The following is a 7,603-nucleotide window of genomic DNA, read 5'->3' as shown; positions in this document are numbered from 1 at the left end:
CTTTTATCAAAATTCTTATGTTTTTGACATCCTCTTTATGTTTCGAAACATTTTCTTTCAACTCTCTTTTTTTTAAAAACCTTTTTCAAACACTTTATATAGAATTACAATTTTTTTTTGCCAATGATGATACCTGAGGCTTGTTTTTTTTTTAATCATTGTTTTGGTCATTGTTGCTACATTTTAGTTTAAATTTATGTTTTTACAATCATAATTTTTTTTTTTTTTTTAACTTTTGAGAATTTTTGCCCTTTTAGTCATAATCTAACTTTCTGAACCTTTCTTTATTTCTTGGGAAAATTTAGATTATATGAGGTCAAACCTATTTTATAATATTTTTTATTTTATTATTGTAACTATTATCATTACTAACTCTTATTATTATTATTATTATTATTATTATTATTATTATTATTAACATTATTACTATCCTTGTTTGCAGGTACTTCCTTTGGCCATTAACCTCGTTTTGGCCAAACAATTTTGCTGGCCACTTTCTCACATGTACTCTCAAGAGCGCACAACACCCAATCTAAGCTAAGTTTCTTTTTTTGTTTTTATTTTTAATTGCATGAAACTTCTTATATATATTCTTTTCTTTTTATTATTATTATTATAATTTCTTTCTTTTATTCATTTTTATTTATTTAACCAAATTAGTTTTTATATATAATAATTTCATAGTTATTTATTTTAATCGAAAACTCCTTTTTTTAATTTTATCAATAATTATTTTTAAACATTGAAAACTATTATTTTTGTACATACTTTTAAATTCTGTTAACTTCGATCCATTTATAAACCCTGGTAGCCTTAGGTTTACTGGTAGGTGTTGCCCATTAACCCTATTTAACTTTTGACTCATTCAGGGGTTGCCTTTTGCCATGCCTTTTTTTGCTTGCCTAAATTGTTACATTGTTAATTTTTGATATGTTACATTATAATTGTTGAGATCTTTAATGCACTAACATTTCTCTTCCTTGTGCCCAATTTTCAGGGTTAATCAAAGATCTTTCAGCCACGCGCCCTATCAGATCAAAAAGCTAAGTTTTCTAATTTCTCTTGTTTAAATATTATTTTTATTTTATTTTATTTTATTTTTCCTTTTAATAAGGTTTGCCTCAATAGCCATTGAATTTGTAATACACTAACCCATTATTTATTTTCCTCTTAATTTTCAGAGTCAATTGAGGGTTCGAGGTAGATCAAGGCATTCAAAGATATTTAAAACTAATTATTGTTCCCTCTTATTTTCTGCTTTCATTTCCCCTTCCCCGCAGGTGTTTATTGTAATAGCGTAGGACTTTATGTTTTCCTGCCTTTAATTTCTGCAATTTTAAACTGCGTGGTTAGTAATCTTAGGGAGTGCAAGCTTTGAATTAACATAGATCACTAATTATAAGATAAAATACCTGAATTAACCACTTGATTGTGCCACACACACACCTTTAGGGTAATCCCTCTGGTTGCCTTGTTGCCTTATTACTGTTGCCTTGTTGCCTTAATTTTGTTGCCTAAGAATAGTCAAGTCCCTCGATTCCGAGGATACCTAAAGCAAATGTTGCCTTCAAAGTTATTGAAACTCCCTCGAAGTTGCCTCGGAAAAATAAGATGATTGTCCTATTGCTAAGGTATCCTCGCATGATGCATAAAAAGATAAAATGACTATTATATCCTTCCCTTAGACTACTTGCCCTCTTTATGGCATGGGACAGTCTTATGACGAACGATTATTCTCGATGACCCTTAAACATCCAATTGAAAGACTTCCTGCCCCCTCATGGTATGGATAGATCCTTTCAAACGAAAGACTTAAAGAACACGAAAGACAAACTTAGGGTAGGTAGTTCTTGATTGCTTGCTCAGATTCAAATCAAATTCAAACTACTTTTTGCACCGCCTTTCAAAACAATTTCAAAACAAGGCTACGCTTATTTACAAGCTAAAGTCCTTAACGAAATCTTTTTACTATTCACACACGACACTTTTCAAACAAATCAAACAAACAAAGTGAGCTAAGCAATTAAGAGCCCATGGATAACCATGGATGCAAAGGGGGCCTTACACCTTCCCTTTGTATAACTTACCCCCCGAACCCGTTTTCTTTCAAAAGGTCTTTCCTGTTCTTTTAGCCTTTCCTAATTGGATAAAATAAAAGTCGGTGGCGACTCATGCTTAACCGCGACATTTCGATATAAAAGTCAGTTCACCGTATTACAGAACTGGCGACTCTGCTGGGGATGCTTTCGATTAAAAAGAGGGGTTACCTTAGAGTTAGGATTCACTTTAATTGTTTGATTTGTTTGCTTTATATTCTAAAGGGTGTTTTGGGTATTCTGCTGTGTGAAAGATCCTACACCCGGATCTAGTGTACCTTAGGTATGTGGCATGAGACCAGGGAGGCTGTACGACATGTATCGTTATGGTTGAACTGGTGGCCACCGTTAGTGCGATGCTTTGGTTTGTCCTGATGGCCCTTGAATATGATCGAGGAGACATTTGGCTACCGCGTGGTGTCACAAACACTAATTCGCCCTTAGAACCTTAGTTGAACTTGACCTTGGCCTATAGGAAGTAGCGAGATGGCTGGCTTTGGATTCCTGACTGAAGCTGGTTGATACTCGATGCTACACTCATTGAGATTGGACTCAAGGGATGCTTTTGGCTGGCCGATTGTGCGCTATGTTGAGACAATGCCCACGAGAAAGATCAGGGATATGAGCACCGTAGAACCCGATCTTTATCTAGGACAGGTTGAACCAACTAAACTTCAGTGGGGAGTGTACTTACCTACGAACTTCACGCAAGCCTTTAAACCTAAGGGCACTTGTGTGACTTGTTTGTGCTGGCTACTAACCCTTTGGTTTTCTTGCAGGTTTTGTTAAAGACTTGTTTGCCCTCACTATTCCATGTTGTTCCTAATAAGTTGCATAACATACTAACCTTTGTTTCCTTGCAGGATTCGCTTGTAGGACATTTCATCCTCATTACCTTATGCTCTAACCCTTTTATTTCCTTGCAGGGATTGTCTGTAGGACACCTAGTCCTTATGACCTTATGCTTTACTTAATGCATTGCATCTTCATTACATCATGACATCATAACATAGCATGTTAGCTAACCCTTTCAAGGATCTTAGGGATTTAGGACACACAATTTCAGGTACTCTTATCAAGGACTAAATTCCTTTCAAGGGGCAAGAGGATTTATTTTCCTCTAGCCACATACCTTCCGATTCAAAGGTTTAGCACCTGACAAGGGGCAAGAGGATTTACTTTCCTCGGGCCATGTATCTTCAAATTCAGAAGTATCCCGAATCAGAGGCGATGACCCACTCGATATGGTGAGCTCGATTCTCAAAGAAGGATGTTCAAAACGGAATTCAGAATTCTTCAGACAAAAATGCAACCAATCTAAATTTCCTATAGATCCTTGAAAACATTGCATTTGCATTCATAACATCGCATAACAGGTTTCCTATAACAGGTCTCACGTCCTTCCTCGCTGTTTATTTCAGCACAAATGGATCTCGAGCAATCAGTCAAAAATCTTCAGGCTTAGAATAACCAGTTCCGAGGGATGATCCTTAACTTGGCCAAGGGGCAAGAAGAATTAAAGGCACTCCTATTCTTGGGGTACAATTACAATGCGAGATGCGCTTATTATTCGAACAATCCTGGTTATGGTGTAAAGGATGGTAGACCGTTGAAGCGTGCCATTAAAGATTTAATCACGACACTCAAATCAGAAAAGACCACGACAACAAAATCACGACAACTGAGTCACGACAACAAAGTCACGACAACTGAATCACGATAATGGAATCATGACAACCGAGTCACGATAATGGAATCACGACGACGAAGTCACGACAACTGAGTCACGATAATGGAATCATGACAACCGAGTCACGATAATGGAATCACGACGACGAAGTCACGACAACTGAGTCACGATAATGGAATCACTACAACTGAGTCACAACAATCAATTCACTCATATGATCCAGACGCTCAGGGCAATCGAGCCAACGAATTCTAACACCTACTATAAACCCAATGCGAGGTGCGCGTACCATTCCAACATTCCTGGACACTACACAAACAAATTGCTGGACATTGAAGAATAAGATCCAAGATCAGATCAATGACGGAGAAATCAAATCCAAACCTCCTGAAAACTCCTGTGGTGATCACCGCTCCTATGCCTAGTCATGACAAGACTGATTGACGTCTAGACGGACGAACTTTTGGATCATTAGATCTACTTTCATTTGCATGTTTCTTCTCTGTTTGTTTAAATGTTCGAATTATGATAGACATTATCTGTTTTAATAATCATCATCAGTGCATTGCATATGTTTGTCTTGAATAAATTATTTCGCTATCGCTCATTCTAAAGTACATCTTTACTTTGCATATGTTTTGTGATACTCAACTCCTGCTAAAGCTGTACACCTTTTAAGGGAGGATGACGAAAACGATACCGCAACCTCATACAGTATGCTTTTGAGCGGACTATGCTGACGATGTACAGGCATTGTTTCAATTCCTAAACAGTGGAGATATAAGGATGTTAATCCCTCATCAACCCCTTTGAGCCTAAGAAGTAGAAGTTTCTTTCTTACACTAATTAAAACCTTTGATCATAACCTGGGGCAGGGTAGTCCTCAGTTAATTTGGTTGTGCATTCTATTTTAAGAGAATCATTCAGTACACCTTCCAATAAAGATTTCAAACACAAGCGTTCATCCGCACACATCAAAGAAGTGTTGGAGATGTCAATCAAAAGCCAATGATGGTTCATCAATCATTAAGCAAGGCAGTCAACATCTTTCAAAAAGAAAAAAAAATGAATGAAAGAATGAAAAAACATATATACAAAGAAAAGCCTGCTAAGTCAAAAATATAAAAAAAAAAACGACTTAGGCAAAAAATCAAGGCATCCCGCTGACTGTAAACTCAAAATAAACAGTTCAGGCAAAAGTTAGGGATATCAAAAAGATGAAAAAAGAGAAGTCAATAAATTCCTGAACAACACAGTGTTGTGACTACCAAAAGGAAGAAGTGATTGCCATTTAAAAGTTCTCTTTGATCGTGAACCATCATCATTATCAAAAGGTGCAAATCCAAAAGTCTCTTGGAACCTGAATGCATAAGTCGAATTTACTGAACTTAGGACTGAAGATCATCACGAGAAGGGGATGGGTATAAATAAATTTTGAGCCATTATCCTTTGTTTCTCAAACCGTGAACCAAGCCACGTTACAACCCTTGAAAGTCCTAACTGAAGCATGGTTAGTTCGAAAGCATACTGTCATAACAAAGGTATCCCGACTCCTTAAGGTTCACTACAAATGTTAAGTTGATATCCTGTTTTTACAAACATCACATCGTTACAAATATCACGCCTTTACATCTCCTGTTTTAACGTTTTTCAAAAACTCAAGACAAACGTATGCATTGCATCTCATGAATTCATTATTAAACATATTCTGCGACATAATTTCAAATGTTAGCATCAGAAAGAACTTGCACAGGGTACAACTAATGACTGAAAGTTATCCCGACAGACAAGATTACGCCAAGAAGCAATGTATCCTACGTATACAAGGGGCATGACATGCTTTGCCCAACCAATCTGGGGCAATCCAGTCAAGATTATAAGAATCTCTCAAAAGCCAAACAATCAAAGGCATACACCTCAAGTGGGTTTCAAACTATTTGTCCAAACAATCTGGGGCAATCAAGTCAAGATTCCGAGAACCTCTCAAGGATGCCAAAATAATCAGGGGCACGCATCCAAGAAAATCTGAAGCTACTTCTCAACCAACATAGGACATCATATTGGGCACTAGGGGCATGTCTCCTAAAGTGCACATCTTATAAAGGCCTCGCAAGGCGAATCTTTCCAAAGTTCCTGCTAACTGGGGGAAAATCTATACAAGTCCAGTTTGACATTTTAAGTGACGTGTCCTAAATCAAGTAGTAGTTACTATAATACTGGGGGCAACTTTCACCCATGTCTCCCCACAAAGCCGGGTTCACAAGATCATATCCCCACAGAGTAATCATTAAGAAGATATCTTCAAACGCTCCCGATAGAGACATGGCTGCCCAACAGAGTTTACATCTTCAACACTGTCGCTCTCCTCCAACATGAATTATCAATATCTTTATCACCAATCAGGGAACATCAAGTCACTGATCATCTCCAAGCAGAAATCATAAATTCCCAGCTGAGCGTCTTCAAGACAAGATCAGACAGTACAATTACAAGGACATAAAGATCTACTTTCTTAATCAAAGACAACATAAATCATATTCACATATCATATGTCATAAACATGTTCATACACTGCATACATTACCTCATAATGAACTCATACATAACATACAAAGTTTCTCATTTATTTTGAGAGACTCATTACATAATACATGCATCATGACATTGCATAAAGACTAACTATACCTATTGCAAGATACAGGTACCGACAAACGAACGAAATCTCCAACTTTCCAAGATCTAATTCAGCTACTACGAATGGTACTGACACGGTCAACGCTCGAAGATCTAATTCATTTACCACGAACGGTAATGACACGATCATTTTCAAAGATCTAATTCAGTTACTACGAACGGTACTGACACGGTCGACGCTCAGAGATCTAATTCTATCATCACGAACGGTGTAGACACGATCAATGACCAACTAAGTCTAATTCAGCTACCACGAACGATGTAGACACGATTATCTCCCCAAGATCTAATTCAGTTACTACGAACGGTACTGACACGATCAACTCTCAGAGATCTAATTCTATCATCACGAACGGTGTAGACACGATCACTGACTTTCCCAGCCTAATTCAGCTACTACGAACGGTACTGACACGACAAAAAGATCTAATTCGGTTACTACGAACAGTACCGACACGATCAACCTTTAAAGAGATCTAATTCCATCATCACGAACGATGTGGACACGATCAAATATTTCCTAAGTCTAATTCAGTTACTACGAACGGTGCTGACACGATCAAACTCTCAAAGATCTAATTCATCTACTACGAACGGTAATGACACGATCAACACACAAACAACACTTCTCAAACACTTCAAACACCTGGATGGCATCTTCAAGCCCATCTCCGAAAAAAGTCCCTACTTCAGCTAGGGCAAATTTCTTGGTATTCTAGTGTTCAATCATCTTCCACCTTCAGATACCGACTGGCACACAAACCACTCTATATCTTCAGGTTTAAGAAGATTGAACAGGGGCAGCTGTCATACCCCAAAATTTGCCCACAATATTCAAATATTCAAATTATTTTAAAATTGGATTTTTTTATAAAATTTTGAGGTCATTCACATTGACGTCTTGAATTTTATAAATATTCAATTTAAAGTCTATTTTAAAATATAATAATTTACTCTTAAATTATTTATATTTTAATAAATAGCAAAATGCTTTCTCATGCTTCATACACTTCCAATTGACTTTTATTTCAAACAAATAATATAACATAGTTGGTAAGGAGGTAAGGCTTGCAAGTACAAAGTCTCGGGTTCAAATCTCATTTCTAACACTTTTTTTCTTTTT

Source organism: Vicia villosa, unplaced genomic scaffold (assembly GCF_029867415.1).
Source record: "Vicia villosa cultivar HV-30 ecotype Madison, WI unplaced genomic scaffold, Vvil1.0 ctg.004637F_1_1, whole genome shotgun sequence".
Classification (NCBI taxonomy): Eukaryota; Viridiplantae; Streptophyta; class Magnoliopsida; order Fabales; family Fabaceae; genus Vicia; species Vicia villosa.
Note: the sequence above shows the minus strand (reverse complement) of the source record.